General features: G+C 41.6%; 10 non-coding genes across 10 annotated transcripts; all 10 read right to left on the bottom strand.

Annotated features, from left to right (window-relative positions):
- Positions 1–6,396: 6,396 nt before the first annotated feature.
- LOC141184059 (U2 spliceosomal RNA) lies at positions 6,397–6,587 on the bottom strand. Its single transcript, XR_012258854.1, has one exon. It is a non-coding gene; the product is annotated as a U2 spliceosomal RNA (small nuclear RNA).
- Positions 6,588–7,702: 1,115 nt separating this feature from the next.
- LOC141183159 (U2 spliceosomal RNA) lies at positions 7,703–7,893 on the bottom strand. Its single transcript, XR_012258163.1, has one exon. It is a non-coding gene; the product is annotated as a U2 spliceosomal RNA (small nuclear RNA).
- Positions 7,894–9,006: 1,113 nt separating this feature from the next.
- LOC141183145 (U2 spliceosomal RNA) lies at positions 9,007–9,197 on the bottom strand. The gene has a single exon (XR_012258150.1). It is a non-coding gene; the product is annotated as a U2 spliceosomal RNA (small nuclear RNA).
- A 1,115-nt stretch (positions 9,198–10,312) lies between these two features.
- On the bottom strand, positions 10,313–10,503 carry LOC141184057 (U2 spliceosomal RNA). Its single transcript, XR_012258853.1, has one exon. It is a non-coding gene; the product is annotated as a U2 spliceosomal RNA (small nuclear RNA).
- A 1,112-nt stretch (positions 10,504–11,615) lies between these two features.
- On the bottom strand, positions 11,616–11,806 carry LOC141184056 (U2 spliceosomal RNA). Its single transcript, XR_012258851.1, has one exon. It is a non-coding gene; the product is annotated as a U2 spliceosomal RNA (small nuclear RNA).
- A 1,114-nt stretch (positions 11,807–12,920) lies between these two features.
- LOC141183310 (U2 spliceosomal RNA) lies at positions 12,921–13,118 on the bottom strand. Its single transcript, XR_012258297.1, has one exon. It is a non-coding gene; the product is annotated as a U2 spliceosomal RNA (small nuclear RNA).
- A 6,386-nt stretch (positions 13,119–19,504) lies between these two features.
- On the bottom strand, positions 19,505–19,695 carry LOC141183635 (U2 spliceosomal RNA). The gene has a single exon (XR_012258469.1). It is a non-coding gene; the product is annotated as a U2 spliceosomal RNA (small nuclear RNA).
- A 1,115-nt stretch (positions 19,696–20,810) lies between these two features.
- On the bottom strand, positions 20,811–21,001 carry LOC141183243 (U2 spliceosomal RNA). The gene has a single exon (XR_012258239.1). It is a non-coding gene; the product is annotated as a U2 spliceosomal RNA (small nuclear RNA).
- Positions 21,002–22,116: 1,115 nt separating this feature from the next.
- On the bottom strand, positions 22,117–22,307 carry LOC141184055 (U2 spliceosomal RNA). The gene has a single exon (XR_012258850.1). It is a non-coding gene; the product is annotated as a U2 spliceosomal RNA (small nuclear RNA).
- Positions 22,308–23,422: 1,115 nt separating this feature from the next.
- LOC141183353 (U2 spliceosomal RNA) lies at positions 23,423–23,612 on the bottom strand. Its single transcript, XR_012258332.1, has one exon. It is a non-coding gene; the product is annotated as a U2 spliceosomal RNA (small nuclear RNA).
- Positions 23,613–26,966: the final 3,354 nt, after the last annotated feature.

Below are 26,966 nucleotides of genomic sequence, written 5' to 3'. Positions count from 1 at the left end.
ACATTGTCTCGAAACATACGAGACTTAAAAGCATAAATTATTCAAATAGGATAAAAATTTGCATATATTCAAATTAATAAAATGTTACAAAAATTCAAAATGTGTTCCATACATTGACATCCCATTTTAGGGAGATATTTGGATTATTTTTTTTATCTAATAAAAAATATACATACATTTCACTTAAACAAAAACTAAAAACATCATTTAAAGACAATTCATCATGATTAAAAATTAAAATATTTCGGGCTTTCCAGAGAGCTATTTTGGCGCAATTTATTGTCTTCCATGCCATAATTTTTTGGTCTTTTGTTGGGCATTCCATAAGTCCATAAAGTATTGTGGCGTAGTTAAAGTCTTTGAGGTCTGCCACTTTTTCCATCAGAGGGAGCAATTTTCTCCAGAACGCTTTTGCAAAAGGACAAGTCCATAGTAGATGTTTCACTGATTCCTCCTCTTGACATCCGCTTCTTGGGCAAATGGCAGACCTCACGAGTCCTCTTCTATGTTGGAATGCCCGGCACGGAAGACATTGGTGTGCGCAGCTCCAAGCCAAATCTTTCTGTATATTAAAAAGATATTTTGCATTAATGACTTTCCATATATTCAATATTTGTTCATCATCATAGCGCTCAATGTTACATAACTCTTCATTTTTACAAAGACTTTTAATTAATTTCTTACTATTTTGTAGATCTCCCGCTTCTTTACCCCCTAAATTAAAATGAATCACTATTTTTTCTAAAATTAAATAATGCGTTGGCAGTTTAAAAGCATATGGAGATGATAAAACCGTTTCAAACCACCCAAACTTTCTCATAAAAAAACCAGTGTTATAACGCATAAAAAAGGACCAATAGTGATTTTTAAAAAGGGCATTAAAACAGAAGCAAAAAAATTTAATTAAAAGGAATCTACTAAAATCTGGAAAGTCTTTCCCACCTTTGAGCTTTGGTTTTGTTACAATTTCTCTTTTTAATTTCTCCATCTTAGAACTCCAGAAAAAAGTAAAACATGCTTTAGTGATCTTTTTTAAAATATTTACAGGGGGAGGGAAAACCAAACTCAAATACAATAAAAGAGGCAAAATGACCATTTTTATAATTAATACTTTACCCTCCATCGTTAATTTTCTCATATTCCACATACATATTTTCGTATTCACTTTCTGAGCTACCGCCTCCCAGTTATTTAGACCATTATTGGATTCACAGAAAGAAATACCTAAAATATTAATAGATTCAGTTATTGGAATAAAAACATCGTGTAAAATCATCTCCCCAATATTTAAAATACTACTCTTATTAAAATTAACCTTAAAACCAGAAGCTGTACAAAAGGATTGGATCTGTTTGAGTGAGTTTTGTAGTGATGGTGCATCTCGGCAAAGGACCGCCACATCGTCCATGTAACCCACCACTTTTGCTTCTGTTCCTTTGCTTCCAGGTAGAGGGATACCACATATTTGTCTATCTCTACGGATTGCACATAAAAGTGGCTCAAGAGCACAAATAAAAAGTAGTGGGGACAGGGGGCACCCCTGTTTTACCCCTGATTTTAAAAAAACATCTTGTGTCTTAAAACCATTTACTAAAATCTTACTTGTACAATCCTTATAAAATGCTTTAAGAGATAATAAAAACCTTTCTGGTATGCCCATTTTTTCTAAAACCTTAAAAAGATAAAAATGAGAAATCTGATCAAAAGCTTTTTCGAAGTCAATTGATAAAATTGCCATCTTCCCTTTTCTGTTTTTAATGTCTTCAATACAGTCTTTAACAAGGTTTAGATTGTCCCAGATACTGCGCTCAGGCACACCACATACTTGGTTTGAGTGGATTATTTTTCCTATAATTTTTTTAAGGCGGTTTGCACAAATTTTTGCCATTATTTTATAGTCACAGTTTAGTAGGGTTATAGGTCTCCAGTTTTTTAAGTCTGTCTTATCACCTTTCTTATATAATAATGAGACCTCCCCTTTTTTCCAGGATTTTAATAAAACCTTATCATTAAAAACTTCAGTAAAAACATAAAACAGATCCTCTTTTAAAATATCATAAAATTTTACATAAAACTCTATAGGAATACCGTCTGATCCAGGGACTTTTCCAATTTTAAAACTTTTTATGGTTTGTAAAATTTCTTCTTCTGTTATGTTTTGTGATAAAAATTCTTGGGAGGCGGTATCTAAAACAGATGTTATTTCTTCTAGGGAATTTTGCATTATATTTTCATCTATTGTTTTATCATTAAAAAGATTAAAATAGCAACCATGTACCTTTTCCAAAATTTTTCCCATATTTTTCTCTCCATCTATATCTTCAATTACTGTTTTTTTCTCTCTAATTTTTTTAAAAAAATATCTAGAACATTTTTCGTCTTCCTCCACGTGTTTTATTCTGGAGCGGAAAATGAGCTCTTTCCCTTTTTGTTCTAGTGATTTTATTATTTCTTCTTTCAGTATTTTAATATCTTTTTCTACTTCTAGACCATTTTCTCTAAGTTTATATAAGGTCTGTAACCGGGTATTTAAATTATTATATAATTCTAGCTTTTCTTTTGCTTTATATATGCTTTTCTTAATAAAAAAATCTTTTATTTTTTTTTTTCATTTTATCCCACCAGGCACTTATAGGGACATTTACATCTTTCTTCCTCCTGCAGTTTTTATAAAATTCAATAAAATCCGATAAAATCTTAGAATCATTTAAAAGGGATACATTCATTTTCCAAGTTTTTTTCCCACATTTTTTATTAGCATTAATTTTTACACTAAAAGATAAAAATTTATGATCTGAGAAGATATTATCGTGGGTTTCACATTTATCAGGTAAAATTTGTTCTGAACCAAATATAAAATCTATTCTTGAACTGCAATTTAAATTGCTCCAGGTAAAGCCGGCTTCTACTGAACTAGTCTTGTTGCATTCTTTATAAATATCAACAAGTCTAAAATCACTTAAAATATTACTTAACATACCGGAAGTTTTGTCATAATTTCTACTTACGGCTGTAGAGCGCCGACTTTCACCCTTTAAAATACAATTAAAATCACCTGCCAAGATAAAAGGTTCAGAGGTATTAATAAATAATGGTAAAATCTCTAACATGTCAGCTCTTTCATTTTTATCTGGGGACCCATAAAAATTTAAAAATTGCCATTTTACACCATTAATAAAAGCTTTAACTAATAACATACGACCTGGTAAAATCTCTTGGATAAAATCAATTTGAACGTTTCCCTTAAAAAGTATAGCTATCCCTGCTGATCCGGTAACATTTGACCCGGACCACACTGATGGGCCACATTTCCAATCCTCTTTGTATTTTTTGTAGGATACTGTGTGAGGGATATTGCATTCCTGTAAAAAGAAGACGGAAGCCGTAAGACAAGTTAAAAAATTAAATAATGTTACTCTTCTGGTTTTTGATTTTAGACCCCTCACATTGAGGGAAATGCCCTTAAGTTCTGCCATTGGAGGAAAGTAAAAAAATTATATAAAACAGAAATCCGGAACTTACTTCCTATCCGCTGAACCGGCCAGACCACTTACGCTCGAGCTACTTCCCTCGTCCGAATTTATCGTAAGTAAGGACTCCATGGAGGAGGAACTTGACTCACCAAGACAATGACCCAACGCTACATGTGAGTAGCTTGGGAGACAACTAAGAGGAACAGCACCCTGGGTCTCCATGGGCTGGCCATTCAGATCCTTATCAGGTGGGTCCCCAGGTGGCTCCCCTGCACCCAGGGGAGGCCGACACACAGGGGAAGGTTGTGTACAAGGCAATGTACCCGAGCTCATGGAGCTGGCAAGGTCCGGCTCCCCACCGGGGTCAGCAGGGTCCGGGACCTTTGGGGGACCAACGTCCACCTCCCCACCAGGAGATGTGTCCATCTGATCCCCATCAGCCGCTCCATTCGAACCATCTTTCTTCCCTCTTTTCTTTTTATGGGGACCCACCGTAGTCCAGTTAGCCTCAGACTCAGGCCCAGGAAACCCAGTTTTTGCCTCGGGCTCGGTGTCAACCTTCTGCCGGTCTCTTTTGGTTTTACCGATCATGCCCTTTTGTTCCTTTTCCGCCTTTCTTTTAGCCTCCCTGTTGTCTTGGTGCCAACTTTTCCTCACTGCTTGGGAGTTACCCTTCATTACCTCTGAGCTTTCCTCATCACTCGAATCGCCCTCTTTGCTCGCTGAGGCTCCAGGTTGTTGTTCCTCCTCCTGAGGGGTGGTCTGACCTGTTGGTTCATTTTCGGATGTCCTGGCCTTTTCCTTCCGTCTCTGTTCGGCCTCCCAGAACCTATGTGGGCATGAAAAATAAAAATGACCAGGTTTTTGGCAGAAATTACATTTTTTATCATGAGGACATTCTTTGGTGTCATGTTCTGTACTAGCACAGTTTCTACAGGTTGCCTCACAGTCATCCTTAAAATGGCCATATTTTCCACAGTTTCTACAAAAGGGTGGCATACCAGAAAAAAAGAAGTCTCCATTTGAGGAACCTATCTTAAAACGTGCAGGAGGGAGTTTCACACCGCCTGGGAAATTAGGGTCTCTTTCACATGTTACTAGAAATTTCCATTTGGACGTCCATATGTGAAACTCATTAAGTACTTTCCCTATACATTTTACACTTTTAAAGTACATTGCAAGAAAACATGTTAGTTCCACTGAAGTAACGAAAGGAGAAAATACTTTAAGGATTACCATTTTTACCTCATCCAGGACGTGCTCGATAACTAGTATTCCTTTTAGAATAGGATTGTTTTTTGCCTTTCTGGCTCTTACCAGGACATCCTGAAAAATGCCTTCCCCGGTGAAGGTGATGTCATAATCGCCACGCCTCGGATAATCCTGGATAGAGAGAATCTCGTTCTTCTGCACATGAAAGAGCCCTTCAAGCACGTCCTGGACTACGTACCGCAATTTCCTTTCATCACTTCCGCCCTCTGTGGAATGAATACGGATAGTGTTTTTAAGCCTCGCATAGTGAGGCACGAGGTTGGGGTCAACCTCCATGGTAGCGCAACAAGAAAAAGCAAATCGCAAACCGCTTGCAATCTGCGCCTTTCAGAGTTCTGTAAACAAAAACACCTGAGAGGCTGGGGGGGATCGCAACCCGTTACCCTGGGACTAAGCCCTCTCCCAGTAGCAGCAGGCAGGGGAGCCCACCGAAGTGGGTCACCCTGCAAGGCCGAGGAGAGGGGTACCCGAGTACCTTCTGGACCACAGTCGCCTGTACAAGACACTTGACCGCAGCCAAAAGGCCGAGAAGCGATAACCAGAATTGGTTTCAAACTACGGAGCCACCCAAGGATCCTGAAAAGTCCATTTGTGGAGATGAGCTCCTGGACTCCCGTTAAGAAGACATGTTGTCAACCTCTAGATCCCTTACATGCCTGCACTTTTCGGCTTGCTGCTGCTGCAATCCACGCGTTTTAGATCTGCATAACTCCACCTCTTTAAACACAGCACCTTCACCCCCTGCTGTTCCCACCCGCCTCAACACCGTTGGAAGGGAGGAGAACCAATTAAGGCGGGGGGTGGGGTGGAACGAGCAGCTGTCTACCCTTAGCAGGAGGGCTCCTGATTACATACCTCTCCTGCTGCTGCTGCTGCTGGCTGTCCAGCAGCAGACTGAAGGTGGCTGCTGCTGTGCACAGGTATATAAAGGCTCAGAGCCTATTATGACACGCGCAGCCAGCGTTCCATTGCCACATTCCATCTACTGCAGGCAGGATACCTGGCTGGCTGAATGTCGCTGAGAAGCTCACAGAGACCGCCATAAGCAACAGTTTAACAGAATGCCACAGACTAATCAACCAAACTTTTTGGGTTGGGTTCTCTTTTATAGTCTGCAGGCATTAAATGAAAGAAGTCAGTGTTCCAGCAGAGGGAGACAACGTTTCAGAAAAGGCATTGTAGCAAACCAAAAAAGAAATTTTAAGCGCAGCAGAGTAACCAGCGCACATACCTGTTAGCTCAGGTGAGTTTAAAAGGCTGCTGTTGATAACAAGGGCATTTGCTAAATAGATGGTGTGTGTGCAACAATATACTGAAAGGTCAATTATATTGTGCAGCTTATCTCACCACCTGTAGTTATTTAGGTGAAAGCTCCAAAATGCTTGCCTAATATGTCTGTTTATCCAAAAGGAAGTAAAAAGGGAGAGCTAGAAAGATAGCATTGCATCACATTACATGGCAATGCAATGCACAGTTGCTGAAGTTGAACCAAAATGAGCTTGTAATCTGGCTTCTGCAACTTTGAACATGAAAAATCCAATGAGGAGAAGAAAAGCAAAGCCAAAGAGTCCATCCCAAAATCCGACAAACAAGCAAAATGAACAAAAAACATTGAATTCAATTCTTTCTGATTTTAGAAACTGCATTAAAGAAGGGGTGCACCGGTCCTGGAGATACTGCAATACCAGGTCAATGCGTGGAGTGGACAGAGCAAGCTCTTTTTCCATCTCCCTGTTCTAAAAATCCATTTAATATATGGTCCCCAGATAGGGGACGTATCAGATATTAAACTGATAAGAACAGATACTACACTTGATCTTAGCCAAAAGGCCGAGAAGCGATAACCAGAATTGGTTTCAAACTACGGAGCCACCCAAGGATCCTGAAAAGTCCATTTGTGGAGATGAGCTCCTGGACTCCCGTTAAGAAGACATGTTGTCAACCTCTAGATCCCTTACATGCCTGCACTTTTCGGCTTGCTGCTGCTGCAATCCACGCGTTTTAGATCTGCATAACTCCACCTCTTTAAACACAGCACATTCACCCCCTGCTGTTCCCACCCGCCTCAACACCGTTGGAAGGGAGGAGAACCAATTAAGGCGGGGGGTGGGGTGGAACGAGCAGCTATCTACCCTTAGCAGGAGGGCTCCTGATTACATACCTCTCCTGCTGCTGCTGCTGCTGGCTGTCCAGCAGCAGACTGAAGGTGGCTGCTGCTGTGCACAGGTATATAAAGGCTCAGAGCTTATTATGACACGCTCAGCCAGCGTTCCATTGCCACATTCCATCTACTGCAGGCAGGATACCTGGCTGGCTGAATGTCGCTGAGAAGCTCACAGAGACCGCCATAAGCAACAGTTTAACAGAATGCCACAGACTAATCAACCAAACTTTTTGGGTTGGGTTCTCTTTTATAGTCTGCAGGCATTAAATGAAAGAAGTCAGTGTTCCAGCAGAGGGAGACAACGTTTCAGAAAAGGCATTGTAGCAAACCAAAAAAGAAATTTTAAGCGCAGCAGAGTAACCAGCGCACATACCTGTTAGCTCAGGTGAGTTTAAAAGGCTGCTGTTGATAACAAGGGCATTTGCTAAATAGATGGTGTGTGTGCAACAATATACTGAAAGGTCAATTATATTGTGCAGCTTATCTCACCACCTGTAGTTATTTAGGTGAAAGCTCCAAAATGCTTGCCTAATATGTCTGTTTATCCAAAAGGAAGTAAAAAGGGAGAGCTAGAAAGATAGCATTGCATCACATTACATGGCAATGCAATGCACAGTTGCTGAAGTTGAACCAAAATGAGCTTGTAATCTGGCTTCTGCAACTTTGAACATGAAAAATCCAATGAGGAGAAGAAAAGCAAAGCCAAAGAGTCCATCCCAAAATCCGACAAACAAGCAAAATGAACAAAAAACATTGAATTCAATTCTTTCTGATTTTAGAAACTGCATTAAAGAAGCGGTGCACCGGTCCTGGAGATACTGCAATACCAGGTCAATGCGTGGAGTGGACAGAGCAAGCTCTTTTTCCATCTCCCTGTTCTAAAAATCCATTTAATATATGGTCCCCAGATAGGGGACGTATCAGATATTAAACTGATAAGAACAGATACTACACTTGATCTTAGCCAAAAGGCCGAGAAGCGATAACCAGAATTGGTTTCAAACTACGGAGCCACCCAAGGATCCTGAAAAGTCCATTTGTGGAGATGAGCTCCTGGACTCCCGTTAAGAAGACATGTTGTCAACCTCTAGATCCCTTACATGCCTGCACTTTTCGGCTTGCTGCTGCTGCAATCCACGCGTTTTAGATCTGCATAACTCCACCTCTTTAAACACAGCACCTTCACCCCCTGCTGTTCCCACCCGCCTCAACACCGTTGGAAGGGAGGAGAACCAATTAAGGGGGGGGTGGGGTGGAACGAGCAGCTATCTACCCTTAGCAGGAGGGCTCCTGATTACATACCTCTCCTGCTGCTGCTGCTGCTGGCTGTCCAGCAGCAGACTGAAGGTGGCTGCTGCTGTGCACAGGTATATAAAGGCTCAGAGCCTATTATGACACGCGCAGCCAGCGTTCCATTGCCACATTCCATCTACTGCAGGCAGGATACCTGGCTGGCTGAATTTCGCTGAGAAGCTCACAGAGACCGCCATAAGCAACAGTTTAACAGAATGCCACAGACTAATCAACCAAACTTTTTGGGTTGGGTTCTCTTTTATAGTCTGCAGGCATTAAATGAAAGAAGTCAGTGTTCCAGCAGAGGGAGACAACGTTTCAGAAAAGGCATTGTAGCAAACCAAAAAATAAATTTTAAGCGCAGCAGAGTAACCAGCGCACATACCTGTTAGCTCAGGTGAGTTTAAAAGGCTGCTGTTGATAACAAGGGCATTTGCTAAATAGATGGTGTGTGTGCAACAATATACTGAAAGGTCAATTATATTGTGCAGCTTATCTCACCACCTGTAGTTATTTAGGTGAAAGCTCCAAAATGCTTGCCTAATATGTCTGTTTATCCAAAGGAAGTAAAAAGGGAGAGCTAGAAAGATAGCATTGCATCACATTACATGGCAATGCAATGCACAGTTGCTGAAGTTGAACCAAAATGAGCTTGTAATCTGGCTTCTGCAACTTTGAACATGAAAAATCCAATGAGGAGAAGAAAAGCAAAGCCAAAGAGTCCATCCCAAAATCCGACAAACAAGCAAAATGAACAAAAAACATTGAATTCAATTCTTTCTGATTTTAGAAACTGCATTAAAGAAGGGGTGCACCGGTCCTGGAGATACTGCAATACCAGGTCAATGCGTGGAGTGGACAGAGCAAGCTCTTTTTCCATCTCCCTGTTCTAAAAATCCATGTAATATATGGTCCCCAGATAGGGGACGTATCAGATATTAAACTGATAAGAACAGATACTACACTTGATCTTAGCCAAAAGGCCGAGAAGCGATAACCAGAATTGGTTTCAAACTACGGAGCCACCCAAGGATCCTGAAAAGTCCATTTGTGGAGATGAGCTCCTGGACTCCCGTTAAGAAGACATGTTGTCAACCTCTAGATCCCTTACATGCCTGCACTTTTCGGCTTGCTGCTGCTGCAATCCACGCGTTTTAGATCTGCATAACTCCACCTCTTTAAACACAGCACCTTCACCCCCTGCTGTTCCCACCCGCCTCAACACCGTTGGAAGGGAGGAGAACCAATTAAGGCGGGGGGTGGGGTGGAACGAGCAGCTGTCTACCCTTAGCAGGAGGGCTCCTGATTACATACCTCTCCTGCTGCTGCTGCTGCTGGCTGTCCAGCAGCAGACTGAAGGTGGCTGCTGCTGTGCACAGGTATATAAAGGCTCAGAGCCTATTATGACACGCGCAGCCAGCGTTCCATTGCCACATTCCATCTACTGCAGGCAGGATACCTGGCTGGCTGAATGTCGCTGAGAAGCTCACAGAGACCGCCATAAGCAACAGTTTAACAGAATGCCACAGACTAATCAACCAAACTTTTTGGGTTGGGTTCTCTTTTATAGTCTGCAGGCATTAAATGAAAGAAGTCAGTGTTCCAGCAGAGGGAGACAACGTTTCAGAAAAGGCATTGTAGCAAACCAAAAAAGAAATTTTAAGCGCAGCAGAGTAACCAGCGCACATACCTGTTAGCTCAGGTGAGTTTAAAAGGCTGCTGTTGATAACAAGGGCATTTGCTAAATAGATGGTGTGTGTGCAACAATATACTGAAAGGTCAATTATATTGTGCAGCTTATCTCACCACCTGTAGTTATTTAGGTGAAAGCTCCAAAATGCTTGCCTAATATGTCTGTTTATCCAAAAGGAAGTGAAAAGGGAGAGCTAGAAAGATAGCATTGCATCACATTACATGGCAATGCAATGCACAGTTGCTGAAGTTGAACAAAAATGAGCTTGTAATCTGGCTTCTGCAACTTTGAACATGAAAAATCCAATGAGGAGAAGAAAAGCAAAGCCAAAGAGTCCATCCCAAAATCCGACAAACAAGCAAAATGAACAAAAAACATTGAATTCAATTCTTTCTGATTTTAGAAACTGCATTAAAGAAGGGGTGCACCGGTCCTGGAGATACTGCAATACCAGGTCAATGCGTGGAGTGGACAGAGCAAGCTCTTTTTCCATCTCCCTGTTCTAAAAATCCATTTAATATATGGTCCCCAGATAGGGGACGTATCAGATATTAAACTGATAAGAACAGATACTACACTTGATCTTAGCCAAAAGGCCGAGAAGCGATAACCAGAATTGGTTTCAAACTACGGAGCCACCCAAGGATCCTGAAAAGTCCATTTGTGGAGATGAGCTCCTGGACTCCCATTAAGAAAACATGTTGTCAACCTCTAGATCCCTTACATGCCTGCACTTTTCGGCTTGCTGCTGCTGCAATCCACGCGTTTTAGATCTGCATAACTCCACCTCTTTAAACACAGCACCTTCACCCCCTGCTGTTCCCACCCGCCTCAACACCGTTGGAAGGGAGGAGAACCAATTAAGGCGGGGGGTGGGGTGGAACGAGCAGCTGTCTACCCTTAGCAGGAGGGCTCCTGATTACATACCTCTCCTGCTGCTGCTGCTGGCTGTCCAGCAGCAGACTGAAGGTGGCTGCTGCTGTGCACAGGTATATAAAGGCTCAGAGCCTATTATGACACGCGCAGCCAGCGTTCCATTGCCACATTCCATCTACTGCAGGCAGGATACCTGGCTGGCTGAATGTCGCTGAGAAGCTCACAGAGACCGCCATAAGCAACAGTTTAACAGAATGCCACAGACTAATCAACCAAACTTTTTGGGTTGGGTTCTCTTTTATAGTCTGCAGGCATTAAATGAAAGAAGTCAGTGTTCCAGCAGAGGGAGACAACGTTTCAGAAAAGGCATTGTAGCAAACCAAAAAAGAAATTTTAAGCGCAGCAGAGTAACCAGCGCACATACCTGTTAGCTCAGGTGAGTTTAAAAGGCTGCTGTTGATAACAAGGGCATTTGCTAAATAGATGGTGTGTGTGCAACAATATACTGAAAGGTCAATTATATTGTGCAGCTTATCTCACCACCTGTAGTTATTTAGGTGAAAGCTCCAAAATGCTTGCCTAATATGTCTGTTTATCCAAAAGGAAGTGAAAAGGGAGAGCTAGAAAGATAGCATTGCATCACATTACATGGCAATGCAATGCACAGTTGCTGAAGTTGAACCAAAATGAGCTTGTAATCTGGCTTCTGCAACTTTGAACATGAAAAATCCAATGAGGAGAAGAAAAGCAAAGCCAAAGAGTCCATCCCAAAATCCGACAAACAAGCAAAATGAACAAAAAACATTGAATTCAATTCTTTCTGATTTTAGAAACTGCATTAAAGAAGGGGTGCACCGGTCCTGGAGATACTGCAATACCAGGTCAATGCGTGGAGTGGACAGAGCAAGCTCTTTTTCCATCTCCCTGTTCTAAAAATCCATTTAATATATGGTCCCCAGATAGGGGACGTATCAGATATTAAACTGATAAGAACAGATACTACACTTGATCTTAGCCAAAAGGCCGAGAAGCGATAACCAGAATTGGTTTCAAACTACGGAGCCACCCAAGGATCCTGAAAAGTCCATTTGTGGAGATGAGCTCCTGGACTCCCATTAAGAAAACATGTTGTCAACCTCTAGATCCCTTACATGCCTGCACTTTTCGGCTTGCTGCTGCTGCAATCCACGCGTTTTAGATCTGCATAACTCCACCTCTTTAAACACAGCACCTTCACCCCCTGCTGTTCCCACCCGCCTCAACACCGTTGGAAGGGAGGAGAACCAATTAAGGCGGGGGGTGGGGTGGAACGAGCAGCTGTCTACCCTTAGCAGGAGGGCTCCTGATTACATACCTCTCCTGCTGCTGCTGCTGCTGGCTGTCCAGCAGCAGACTGAAGGTGGCTGCTGCTGTGCACAGGTATATAAAGGCTCAGAGCCTATTATGACACGCGCAGCCAGCGTTCCATTGCCACATTCCATCTACTGCAGGCAGGATACCTGGCTGGCTGAATGTCGCTGAGAAGCTCACAGAGACCGCCATAAGCAACAGTTTAACAGAATGCCACAGACTAATCAACCAAACTTTTGGGTTGGGTTCTCTTTTATAGTCTGCAGGCATTAAATGAAAGAAGTCAGTGTTCCAGCAGAGGGAGACAACATTTCAGAAAAGGCATTGTAGCAAACCAAAAAAGAAATTTTAAGCGCAGCAGAGTAACCAGCGCACATACCTGTTAGCTCAGGTGAGTTTAAAAGGCTGCTGTTGATAACAAGGGCATTTGCTAAATAGATGGTATGTGTGCAACAATATACTGAAAGGTCAATTATATTGTGCAGCTTATCTCACCACCTGTAGTTATTTAGGTGAAAGCTCCAAAATGCTTGCCTAATATGTCTGTTTATCCAAAAGGAAGTAAAAAGGGAGAGCTAGAAAGATAGCATTGCATCACATTACATGGCAATGCAATGCACAGTTGCTGAAGTTGAACCAAAATGAGCTTGTAATCTGGCTTCTGCAACTTTGAACATGAAAAATCCCATGAGGAGAAGAAAAGCAAAGCCAAAGAGTCCATCCCAAAATCCGACAAACAAGCAAAATGAACAAAAAACGTTGAATTCAATTCTTTCTGATTTTAGAAACTGCATTAAAGAAGGGGTGCACCGGTCCTGGAGATACTGCAATACCAGGTCAATGCATGGAGTGGACAGAGCAAGCTCTTTTTCCATCTCCCTGTTCTAAAAATCTATTTAATATATGGTCCCCAGATAGGGGACGTATCAGATATTAAACTGATAAGAACAGATTTTTTTTTTAATTTGGCTATCCCCCACATGGGGATAAAAACCGTTTATTTAAAATTTAACAAATTACAGAAATAAAACCATTACATCCACATTACACTTTCGGGACTTCAAAGAAAAATAAAAATTCCATCACAGCAAATTTTACAAGACTTCAAATATTCCATAGGTTAAAAAGCCATTTGCCTGCCAACGTTACATTCTTTTTCCTGTCCAATAAATAGTATATGTACATTTCACTTTTACAAAAGGCTAAAACATCATCTACTGGTAACATTTCATGTTTAAAAACAGCAATATTTCTAGCATTCCAGAGCGCTATCTTGGCACAATTCACTCTCTTCCACGCCATTATTTTTTGGTCCATTGTTGGGCATTCCAGAAGACCATATAACACTGATGCAAAATTAAAGTCCTTGAGGTCCACCATTTTCTCCAGCAGGGGGATTAGTCTTCTCCAGAACTCTTTAGCAAAAGCACAAGTCCATAAAAGATGCTTCACTGTCTCTTCTTCTTGACAACCTTCTCTTGGGCAGATGGCAGACCTCACAAAACCTCTTCTGTACTGGAATGCCCGGCAAGGAAGACAGTGGTGTGCGCAGCTCCAAGACATGTCTTTCTGTACATTAAAAAGATAAGGGGCGTTAATCGTTTTCCATATGTGTACAGTTTTGTCATCATCATAACGTTCAATATCACACAACGTCACATCAGTACTAATTTGTTTGAGTAGTGTCTTGCTGTTACATAGATCCCCTGTCTGTTTCTTATTCAAATTAAAATCAAGAATAATTTTCTTTAAAATCTCATAATGTGCAGGTAGGTTAAAAGCATAAGGAGAGGATAAAACTGTTTCAAACCAACCAAACCTTCTCATGAGAAAACCAGTGTTAAAACGCATAAAATAGGAAAGGTAATTATCTTTAAAAAGGGTTTTAAAACAGAAACAGAAAAAATGTATTAAAAGAAACTTATCTAAAACAGGGAAATCTTTCCCACCTTTAACCTTTGGCTTTGTCACAATTTCTCTTTTGAGTTTCTCCATTTTTGAGCCCCAAAAAAAGGTAAAACATACTTTTGTAATTCGTTTCAACAAATTTGTAGGAGGGGGAACACCAAACTAAGATATAACAGGATAGGTAATATCACCATTTTTACAATCAGAACTTTACCTTCCATTGACAGCTTTCTCATATTCCACATGCAGATTTTCTGATTAATTTTCTGTGCTGCCGCATCCCAGCTATTAAAACCATTATTAGATTCATTAAAAGAAACACCTAAAATAGTAATGGAATCTGTAACTGCAATTGGTACATCATGTAAACTCATCCCCCCGACATTTAAAATATTACATTTAGTAAGATTAATTTTAAAACCGGAAACTGTACAAAAAGACTGAATTTGGCTTATCGTTTTTTGTATTGAAGGTACATCACATCCAAACACGGCTACATCATCCATATAGCTTACAACTTTAACTTGTAGACCGTTCCCTCCGGGTAAGGGTACTCCACATATTTGCTTATCCTGGCGTATTGTACATAAAAGGGGTTCTATAGCACATATAAAAAGCAGGGGGGACAAAGGGCAACCCTGCTTCACCCCTGATTTTAAAACTACCTCTTTTGTTTTAAAACCATTAACTAAAATCTTACTCGTACAATCATTATAAAAAGCTTTAAGAGACAATAAAAACCCACCCGGAATGCCCATTTTTTCTAAAACTTTAAAAAGATAAAAATGAGACACGCGGTCAAAAGCTTTCTCAAAATCCACCGCTAGGATTGACATCTTTGTCTTTCTGGTTTTTACATCTTCAATACAATCTTTCACCAGGTTTAAATTGTCCCAGATACTACGCCCAGGTACCCCGCATACCTGATTTGCATGAATTACTTTATGTATCACCTTTTTCAACCGATTTGCACAGATCTTAGCCATAATTTTGTAATCACTATTTAAAAGAGTTATCGGCCTCCAGTTTTTAAGATCCGTTTTGTCACCTTTTTTGTATAGTAGTGATACCTCACCTTTCTTCCATGAGTTGAGTAAAACCTTATTATTAAAAACTTCGGAAAACAAATTAAACAAATCATTTTTTAAAATATCATAAAAACTTATATAAAACTCTATGGGGATACCATCAGGGCCGGGCACTTTACCATTTTTAAAACTCTTCATGGTTTCTAAAATCTCTTCCTCACATAGAGGTTGGGATAAAAATCTTTGGGCATCAGCATCTAGGGTGGACTTGATCTCCCCCAGGAAAGTGTGTATTAAATCATGGTCTACAGTTTTTACATTAAAAAGATCATTAAAATAGACATTTACCTTATCCAATATAACGTTGATATTATTATCTCCATCTATGTTATCAATTATTGTTTTCGCCTGTTTGTTTTTCTTAAAAAAATACCTGGAACAAGTCTCATCCTCTTCTACGTGTTTTACCTTTGAACGAAAAATCAGTTCTTTTCCTTTTTGTTCCAACCACTTTGAAATTTCTCCTTTAAGACTCAATATATCATTACCTACATCCAGACCATTGTCTTTGAATTTGTACAATGTCTGTAACCTGATATTAAGAAAATTATAGATCTCAAACTTTTCTTTAGCTTTTTGTATGCTTTTCTTTATAAAGAAATCTTTAATGTTTATTTTCATTCTATCCCACCAGGAGCTAAAAGAAATATTGGGGTTTTTCCTTTTTCTACAGTTTACATAAAACTCAATAAAATCCGATAAAATTTGTGGATCTTTTAAAAGGGACACATTCAATTTCCAAGATTTCTTACCACATTTCTTCTTTCCATTAATCCTCACTCTAAAAGATAAAACCTTGTGATCTGAGAGAATATTAGTTAAAACTTCACATTTCACTGGCAGTATTTTTTCTGAACCTAAAACAAAATCTATCCTGGAGCTACATGTAGAATTGCTCCAGGTGAAACCAGCGTCTATAGGGCTATCCTTGTTACATTCTTTATACACATCAGTTAATTTACAATCATTTATAATATTGCTTAACATTCCAGACGTTTTGTCATAATTTCTACTCACGGAACCGGAGCGTCGGCTTTCGCCTTTTAAAATACAATTAAAATCACCTGCCAGGATAAAAGGTTCAGAAATGTTAATAAATAAAGGTAAAATTTCCAGCATATCAGCCCTTTCATTTTTATCAGGTGACCCATAAAAATTTAAAAACTGCCATCTTGTCCCATCAATAAAAGCCTTAACTAAAAGAATACGACCCGGTAAAATATCTTGGATAAAATCAATAGACACATTTCCCTTAAAAAGTATAGCTACCCCGGCTGATCCGGTTGCATTTGATCCAGACCAGACCGATGGACCATGTTTCCACTCTTCCTTATATTTTTTGTAAGAAATCTTATGAGGGATATGACATTCTTGTAAAAAGAAAACAGAAGCTGTAAAACAGGTTAAAAAATGTAAAACAGTAGCTCTTCTGGTCTTGGATCCTATGCCTCTCACATTGAGGGAAACACCACTAATGTCAGCCATCATAACAAATGGTTAGGAAGAAACAAAAACTGGACTTTACCTATCCGATGGACGGATCAGACCACTTGGACTTTCACCAACGTCCTCTTCTGAATCCACCGTTATCAAAGAGTCTTCATCATCGGAGAAGGAACATTCACTTAAATTAAGACCCGACGCTACTGGGGTGTAGCTCGGAAGGATATTGAGAGAAAGGTTACACTGGGTCTCCATAGGCTGACCATTTAGGTCCTCGTCAGGTGGGTCTCCGAGAGGCTCCGCACTCCCCTGCTGACCCGCAGAGGGTCGTAACACAGGGGCAGGCTGCGCACATGGCGGAGCCTCAGAGTCCCCGGAGGCAGCCAGGTTCGGGGCCCCACCTGGAGCAGCAGAGCCCCGGGACCTCGGGATTCCAGAGTCTACACCCCCGTGAGGGGATGTATCCATCTCCTCCCTATTAGCCACCTCCACGGAACCATTCTTTTTCTTATTATGAGACCTCACCAAATGCCACGTACCGCCCTCGCTCTCGTGAGACCCAGTGGGAATTTTGGGCTCGGTGTCAGCCTTTTGGCGCTCTTTTTTGGCCTTACCGACCGCCCCTTTATGATCTTTCTCAGCCTTCCTTTTAGCCTCCTTATGGTCTTTCAGCCAGCTCCTGGGCTCCTGTGAGTTACCTGTCATTGACTCGGAGGGATTGTTACTAGTTGAAGCGCCCTTATCACCTCCCGAGGCTCCAGGTTGTTGCTCCTCCTCCTGAGGGGTGGTCTGATTGGCCCGTCCATTCCCGGATGTCTTGGACTTCTCCTTTTGTTTTTGTTCATCCTCTCTGAACCTGTGAGGGCAAGAAAAATAGAAATGACCAGGTGTCCGACAAAAAGAGCATTTTTTTTCATTTGGGCACTCCTTTGTGTCATGTTCAGTACTGGCACAATTTCTACAAGTGGCACCACAACTATCCTTAGAGTGCCCATAGAGACCACAATACCTACAGAAAAGTGGCATTCCTGAGAAAAAAAAATCCCCATTAGTTTGCCCTATTTTAAATCGAGCTGGAGGAAGTCTCACACCTCCAGGGAATTTAGGGTCTCTTTCACATTTTACTAAAAACTTCCATTTTGAGGTCCAGATGTTAAACTCATTCAACACTTTCCCAATCAATTTCACACTTTTAAAATAAACTGACAAAAAGGAAATAACCTCTGGTGCTGTTATGAAGGGTGAGAAGATTTTCACAACCACCATCTTTACCTCATCCAGGACGTGCTCGATGATCTGAATCCCTTTTAGACCAGGGCTATTTTCTACCGACTTAACTCTGGACAAAACATCTTTGAAAATACCTTCGCCAGTAAAGGTTACATCATAATCTCCACGTCGAGGATAATCCTGGATAGAAAGGATTTCGTTGGTTCTGACGTGGAGCAGTTTCTCAAGCACGTTCTGGACTACATATCCCAGATTCCGTATATCGGAACCACCAGCCGTAAATCGGACCCTTATGGTGTTCTTAAGCCTCGCATATAGAGGCACGAGGTTGGGGTCAACCTCCATGGTATGGCGCAACAAAATGCAAATTGCAACCGCCTGCAATCTGCGCCTTCAGAGCTTTGAGATAAAGCACCTGAAGGCTGGGGGATCGCTGCCCGTTACCCTAGGACTAATCCCTCTCCCTAATAGCAGCAGGCAGGTGAAGCCCACCGAAGTGGACGATCCTGCCAGGCCAAGGAGAGGGGTACCTGAGTGCCCTTCAACTGAAACCTCCTGCTGTGAAGCACTTGGTCTCAGCCAAAAGGCCGAGAAGCGATAACCAGAATTGGTTTCAAACTACGGAGCCACCCAAGGATCCTGAAAAGTCCATTTGTGGAGATGAGCTCCTGGACTCCCGTTAAGAAGACATGTTGTCAACCTCTAGATCCCTTACATGCCTGCACTTTTCGGCTTGCTGCTGCTGCAATCCACGCGTTTTAGATCTGCATAACTCCACCTCTTTAAACACAGCACCTTCACCCCCTGCTGTTCCCACCCGCCTCAACACCGTTGGAAGGGAGGAGAACCAATTAAGGCGGGGGGTGGGGTGGAACGAGCAGCTGTCTACCCTTAGCAGGAGGGCTCCTGATTACATACCTCTCCTGCTGCTGCTGCTGCTGGCTGTCCAGCAGCAGACTGAAGGTGGCTGCTGCTGTGCACAGGTATATAAAGGCTCAGAGCCTATTATGACACGCGCAGCCAGCGTTCCATTGCCACATTCCATCTACTGCAGGCAGGATACCTGGCTGGCTGAATGTCGCTGAGAAGCTCACAGAGACCGCCATAAGCAACAGTTTAACAGAATGCCACAGACTAATCAACCAAACTTTTTGGGTTGGGTTCTCTTTTATAGTCTGCAGGCATTAAATGAAAGAAGTCAGTGTTCCAGCAGAAGGAGACAACGTTTCAGAAAAGGCATTGTAGCAAACCAAAAAAGAAATTTTAAGCGCAGCAGAGTAACCAGCGCACATACCTGTTAGCTCAGGTGAGTTTAAAAGGCTGCTGTTGATAACAAGGGCATTTGCTAAATAGATGGTGTGTGTGCAACAATATACTGAAAGGTCAATTATATTGTGCAGCTTATCTCACCACCTGTAGTTATTTAGGTGAAAGCTCCAAAATGCTTGCCTAATATGTCTGTTTATCCAAAAGGAAGTAAAAAGGGAGAGCTAGAAAGATAGCATTGCATCACATTACATGGCAATGCAATGCACAGTTGCTGAAGTTGAACCAAAATGATCTTGTAATCTGGCTTCTGCAACTTTGAACATGAAAAATCCAATGAGGAGAAGAAAAGCAAAGCCAAAGAGTCCATCCCAAAATCCGACAAACAAGCAAAATGAACAAAAAACATTGAATTCAATTCTTTCTGATTTTAGAAACTGCATTAAAGAAGGGGTGCACCGGTCCTGGAGATACTGCAATACCAGGTCAATGCGTGGAGTGGACAGAGCAAGCTCTATTTCCATCTCCCTGTTCTAAAAATCCATTTAATATATGGTCCCCAGATAGGGGACGTATCAGATATTAAACTGATAAGAACAGATACTACACTTGATCTTAGCCAAAAGGCCGAGAAGCGATAACCAGAATTGGTTTCAAACTACGGAGCCACCCAAGGATCCTGAAAAGTCCATTTGTGGAGATGAGCTCCTGGACTCCCGTTAAGAAGACATGTTGTCAACCTCTAGATCCCTTACATGCCTGCACTTTTCGGCTTGCTGCTGCTGCAATCCACGCGTTTTAGATCTGCATAACTCCACCTCTTTAAACACAGCACCTTCACCCCCTGCTGTTCCCACCCGCCTCAACACCGTTGGAAGGGAGGAGAACCAATTAAGGCGGGGGGTGGGGTGGAACGAGCAGCTGTCTACCCTTAGCAGGAGGGCTCCTGATTACATACCTCTCCTGCTGCTGCTGCTGCTGGCTGTCCAGCAGCAGACTGAAGGTGGCTGCTGCTGTGCACAGGTATATAAAGGCTCAGAGCCTATTATGACACGCGCAGCCAGCGTTCCATTGCCACATTCCATCTACTGCAGGCAGGATACCTGGCTGGCTGAATGTCGCTGAGAAGCTCACAGAGACCGCCATAAGCAACAGTTTAACAGAATGCCACAGACTAATCAACCAAACTTTTTGGGTTGGGTTCTCTTTTATAGTCTGCAGGCATTAAATGAAAGAAGTCAGTGTTCCAGCAGAAGGAGACAACGTTTCAGAAAAGGCATTGTAGCAAACCAAAAAAGAAATTTTAAGCGCAGCAGAGTAACCAGCGCACATACCTGTTAGCTCAGGTGAGTTTAAAAGGCTGCTGTTGATAACAAGGGCATTTGCTAAATAGATGGTGTGTGTGCAACAATATACTAAAAGGTCAATTATATTGTGCAGCTTATCTCACCACCTGTAGTTATTTAGGTGAAAGCTCCAAAATGCTTGCCTAATATGTCTGTTTATCCAAAAGGAAGTAAAAAGGGAGAGCTAGAAAGATAGCATTGCATCACATTACATGGCAATGCAATGCACAGTTGCTGAAGTTGAACCAAAATGAGCTTGTAATCTGGCTTCTGCAACTTTGAACATGAAAAATCCAATGAGGAGAAGAAAAGCAAAGCCAAAGAGTCCATCCCAAAATCCGACAAACAAGCAAAATGAACAAAAAACATTGAATTCAATTCTTTCTGATTTTAGAAACTGCATTAAAGAAGGGGTGCACCGGTCCTGGAGATACTGCAATACCAGGTCAATGCGTGGAGTGGACAGAGCAAGCTCTTTTTCCATCTCCCTGTTCTAAAAATCCATTTAATATATGGTCCCCAGATAGGGGACGTATCAGATATTAAATTGATAAGAACAGATACTACACTTGATCTTAGCCAAAAGGCCGAGAAGCGATAACCAGAATTGGTTTCAAACTACGGAGCCACCCAAGGATCCTGAAAAGTCCATTTGTGGAGATGAGCTCCTGGACTCCCGTTAAGAAGACATGTTGTCAACCTCTAGATCCCTTACATGCCTGCACTTTTCGGCTTGCTGCTGCTGCAATCCACGCGTTTTAGATCTGCATAACTCCACCTCTTTAAACACAGCACCTTCACCCCCTGCTGTTCCCACCCGCCTCAACACCTTTGGAAGGGAGGAGAACCAATTAAGGCGGGGGGTGGGGTGGAACGAGCAGCTGTCTACCCTTAGCAGGAGGGCTTCTGATTACATACCTCTCCTGCTGCTGCTGCTGCTGGCTGTCCAGCAGCAGACTGAAGGTGGCTGCTGCTGTGCACAGGTATATAAAGGCTCAGAGCCTATTATGACACGCGCAGCCAGCGTTCCATTGCCACATTCCATCTACTGCAGGCAGGATACCTGGCTGGCTGAATGTCGCTGAGAAGCTCACAGAGACCGCCATAAGCAACAGTTTAACAGAATGCCACAGACTAATCAACCAAACTTTTTGGGTTGGGTTCTCTTTTATAGTCTGCAGGCATTAAATGAAAGAAGTCAGTGTTCCAGCAGAAGGAGACAACGTTTCAGAAAAGGCATTGTAGCAAACCAAAAAAGAAATTTTAAGCGCAGCAGAGTAACCAGCACACATACCTGTTAGCTCAGGTGAGTTTAAAAGGCTGCTGTTGATAACAAGGGCATTTGCTAAATAGATGGTGTGTGTGCAACAATATACTGAAAGGTCAATTATATTGTGCAGCTTATCTCACCACCTGTAGTTATTTAGGTGAAAGCTCCAAAATGCTTGCCTAATATGTCTGTTTATCCAAAAGGAAGTAAAAAGGGAGAGCTAGAAAGATAGCATTGCATCACATTACATGGCAATGCAATGCACAGTTGCTGAAGTTGAACCAAAATGAGCTTGTAATCTGGCTTCTGCAACTTTGAACATGAAAAATCCAATGAGGAGAAGAAAAGCAAAGCCAAAGAGTCCATCCCAAAATCCGACAAACAAGCAAAATGAACAAAAAACATTGAATTCAATTCTTTCTGATTTTAGAAACTGCATTAAAGAAGGGGTGCACCGGTCCTGGAGATACTGCAATACCAGGTCAATGCGTGGAGTGGACAGAGCAAGCTCTTTTTCCATCTCCCTGTTCTAAAAATCCATTTAATATATGGTCCCCAGATAGGGGACGTATCAGATATTAAACTGATAAGAACAGATACTACACTTGATCTTAGCCAAAAGGCCGAGAAGCGATAACCAGAATTGGTTTCAAACTACGGAGCCACCCAAGGATCCTGAAAAGTCCATTTGTGGAGATGAGCTCCTGGACTCCCGTTAAGAAGACATGTTGTCAACCTCTAGATCCCTTACATGCCTGCACTTTTCGGCTTGCTGCTGCTGCAATCCACGCGTTTTAGATCTGCATAACTCCACCTCTTTAAACACAGCACCTTCACCCCCTGCTGTTCCCACCCGCCTCAACACCGTTGGAAGGGAGGAGAACCAATTAAGGCGGGGGGTGGGGTGGAACGAGCAGCTGTCTACCCTTAGCAGGAGGGCTCCTGATTACATACCTCTCCTGCTGCTGCTGCTGCTGGCTGTCCAGCAGCAGACTGAAGGTGGCTGCTGCTGTGCACAGGTATATAAAGGCTCAGAGCCTATTATGACACGCGCAGCCAGCGTTCCATTGCCACATTCCATCTACTGCAGGCAGGATACCTGGCTGGCTGAATGTCGCTGAGAAGCTCACAGAGACCGCCATAAGCAACAGTTTAACAGAATGCCACAGACTAATCAACCAAACTTTTTGGGTTGGGTTCTCTTTTATAGTCTGCAGGCATTAAATGAAAGAAGTCAGTGTTCCAGCAGAGGGAGACAACGTTTCAGAAAAGGCATTGTAGCAAACCAAAAAAGAAATTTTAAGCGCAGCAGAGTAACCAGCGCACATACCTGTTAGCTCAGGTGAGTTTAAAATGCTGCTGTTGATAACAAGGGCATTTGCTAAATAGATGGTGTGTGTGCAACAATATACTGAAAGGTCAATTATATTGTGCAGCTTATCTCACCACCTGTAGTTATTTAGGTGAAAGCTCCAAAATGCTTGCCTAATATGTCTGTTTATCCAAAAGGAAGTAAAAAGGGAGAGCTAGAAAGATAGCATTGCATCACATTACATGGCAATGCAATGCACAGTTGCTGAAGTTGAACCAAAATGAGCTTGTAATCTGGCTTCTGCAACTTTGAACATGAAAAATCCAATGAGGAGAAGAAAAGCAAAGCCAAAGAGTCCATCCCAAAATCCGACAAACAAGCAAAATGAACAAAAAACATTGAATTCAATTCTTTCTGATTTTAGAAACTGCATTAAAGAAGGGGTGCACCGGTCCTGGAGATACTGCAATACCAGGTCAATGCGTGGAGTGGACAGAGCAAGCTCTTTTTCCATCTCCCTGTTCTAAAAATCCATTTAATATATGGTCCCCAGATAGGGGACGTATCAGATATTAAACTGATAAGAACAGATCAGGTTTCAACATATTTTATTAAGTGCGTAAAAGATGGTTTACAATCAAAAACAACAACACAAACAGTACATTATTAAAACACAGAATTCCACCCATAAAAACCCCATATACGATTGGCATCCCTTCTCCCAATACATTTGACATCCCTCAAGTAATAAATATACATCTGGCTAAAAGCAATTTTAAGACAATCCTTCACAGAAATAGCATCACGTTTAAAAAGTAAAATATTGCGTGCCTTCCAAAGGGCGTCTTTAAAACAGTTAATCATACACCAACATATACAATACTGTTGAGGGGTCGGACATTTAAAAAGGCCATATAAAACATATTCATGGTTAAAATCTCTTAAACCGCAAGTCCATTTTAAAAGAATCCCAACTTTGTGCCAAAGTTCCTGTGCAAATGGGCAATTCCACATAAGGTGCAAGGTGGTTTCGTCATAAACACATGAGTCTCTGGGGCATTTTGCTCTGGCCACCAGGCCTCTCCTGTGTTGAAACTCTCTGGTGGGGAGGCACTGGTGGACCACCATCCATGCAATATCCTTATGTCCATTTGCTAAGAATTTCCCGAAGACATTCTTCCAAACTTGCTTCGATCTCTCTTCTGAGAAATTTACTATGGGGGTCACATCTTCATTCCTCCTCAGAAAAGATAAAAGCTTCTTGCGGTCTTTAAAAATGTCCATATTAAAATCACCAAGGCTATAAAATCGAACAGTCTTTTCTAAGATTGCTTGGTGTTTGGGGGGGCATAGTAAAACAGGGGAATTCAACGACAACTTAAACCATCTTTTAAAAATCATCCCACAAGTATATTTTAAAAAATAACTTAGCGCACTATTACCATTAAAATGTTTGAAACAAAAGCAGAAATAATTTAAATGCAAATAAATATGTAAGTTGGGGACATCCCTTCCGCCGTTCATTTTATTCTTCCTCATTATTTCTCGCCTTAATTTTTCCATTTTGGAGTTCCATAAAAACATAAAGATCATCCTAGTCATTTTTTTAATTAAAACATCAGAGGGGGGGTACACCATAGCTATATACAGTATGAGGGGTAACAACACTGATTTTATAATTAAAATTTTCCCCTCCATTGTTAGGGACCTCAAACCCCAAAATGATATTTTCTTTGACATTTTTTCTATGACATTCTCCCAGCTTTGAGTTCCCACATTCTCCTCGTTAAAAACAACTCCAAGAATTTTTACATTGTCTCGTTTTATAGTGAGCTGCGGGAGTTGGGCGGTGTCCCAGGATCCCAAAGTCAGACATTCAGATTTATTTAAATTAAGTTTAAAACCGGATGCCTGGGAAAAAAATTCAATGCGCAACACCGCCCTCCGGAGGGAAGCAGGGTCCACGCACACAACCGTCACGTCATCCATGTAGCCAAAGACTCTCACATCACTGCCACCTCCGCCAGGAACAGGAACCCCTCTAATCACTTTGTCTTTTCTTATTGCGCTCAGCAGGGGCTCCATGGCGCAGATGAACAGGATGGGCGACAAGGGGCATCCCTGCTTCACTCCGGACTCAAGGGGAACTCCATCTGTTAAAAAGCCATTAAGAGAAATTTGACTAAAACAATTTTTATATAAAATCTTAATACAATTTAAAAGCATATTAGGGATACCCATTCTTTTTAAAACTCTAAAAAGAAATCTATGAGAGACTCTATCGAAAGCTTTTTCAAAATCTAGGGCTAAAAGAGCTACATTTTGACCCCGGTCTCTGGAATACCAAATTACATCCCTTAATACGTTTAAAACCTCTGAAATACTTCTGCCTGGTACACTACATACCTGCTCAGGCCGGATCAGTTTGGCAATGACACTCCTGAGCCGGTCAGCAACCACCTTAGCAAGTACCTTGTAATCAACATTTAGGAGAGTTATGGGTCTCCAATTCGCTAGAGTACTGCGGTCACCTTTTTTATATATCAAAGACACCACTCCTCTCCTCCACGAAAATGGCAACTGTTCAGAAATAAAAACTTCTTTAAAAAGCATAAAAAGGTCCTCTTTTAAAATGTCCCAAAAAGTAAGGTAAAATTCTACAGGTAGTCCATCACACCCAGGTGCTTTACCCTTAGAGAAACTTTTAAAAACATAAAATAATTCCTCTAAAACAATATCGCGTTCTAAAAACTCCTGGTCTGTAAAATTTAACTTAAAATCGAGATCATTAAGAGCATCAGATAAAAAGGACTCATCTATACACTTTTTACTAAAAAGATGCTTATAAAAGTTAAAAGTAGCATTCAACATTCCCTGCATAGATGTTTCACCCTCTAGATTTGTGATCACTTCTCTTTTATCCATGACTTTTTTGAAGAAGAAGCGAGAGCACTTCTCCCCCTCCTCCAAGTGCTGCACTCTAGAGTTAAAAATAATCTCTTTCCCCTTTGTGTCTATGCAGTTCTGGATTTCAGTTTTTAGGCTAGCAATATCATCTCCCACCTCCACCCCTAGCTCTTTGAATTTAAAAAGTGTTTGCAGTTTGGTGTTAAGATCACTAAAACATCTTTTTTTCTCTCTAGCTTTACGTCTCCCTGCTTTTATAAAAAACATTCTGATTTTTTTTTTCAAATTTTCCCACCAGGTTACCATAGGGGCATCAGAAGGCTTTTGTCGCCGCCAGGCTTGATAGGCTTTACCAAAGTCTTGTCGAATCAGAGGGTCCTCCAGCAGGTAAGTACTTAGACGCCAGAGGCCCCTGTTGACCCTCTGTTCATCCCGGTATTCTAGGTGCACCTCCAAGCCCTTATGGTCAGAAAATATATTTGATGTTAAAACACATTTTACAGGGTTAAAATCATCTGATAGGAAAATAAAATCGATCCTGGAAGACACCCCTCTTCCGGACCACGTATAACCAGGGTCCGTCGGCAGAAGTGACCTCCACGCATCGCATAATTTAAAATCAGTTATAAAATCTTTCAATAGATGACATGACTTATCCAATTTGCGCAAAGGGTCACCCCCCGCTCGTTGTTCACTAGCACAAAGACAATTAAAATCACCCCCTACGATCAGGGGAGATGACCCAGTACAGTACAATGGCAATATCCCAAATAAATTAATTCTCTCTTGCTTATCAGGGGAAGCATAAACATTCATTACACGTAGGGTAAAACCATTAAATTTAAAATGCACTAAAACCACTCTGCCTGGTACTATTTCTGTGACAGTATTTATAGTAATATTTCTCCCACGACAGAGGAAGCCCACCCCCGCTGACTTGTTGTCATTGGAGCCAGACCAGATGGAGGGCCCCAGTCTCCAATCTGTCTTGATGTCATTATAATTTAGTGCATGTTGTATCCCGCATTCCTGTAATAAACATATGTCAAAGTCAGTGGTTTCTAAGTACTTAAAT

Source organism: Phyllobates terribilis, unplaced genomic scaffold (genome assembly GCF_046119375.1).
Source record: "Phyllobates terribilis strain yellow unplaced genomic scaffold, ASM4611937v1 Scaffold_38__1_contigs__length_12584779, whole genome shotgun sequence".
Taxonomy (NCBI): Eukaryota; Metazoa; Chordata; class Amphibia; order Anura; family Dendrobatidae; genus Phyllobates; species Phyllobates terribilis.
Note: the sequence above shows the minus strand (reverse complement) of the source record. Positions and strands in the feature narration are given on the sequence as shown.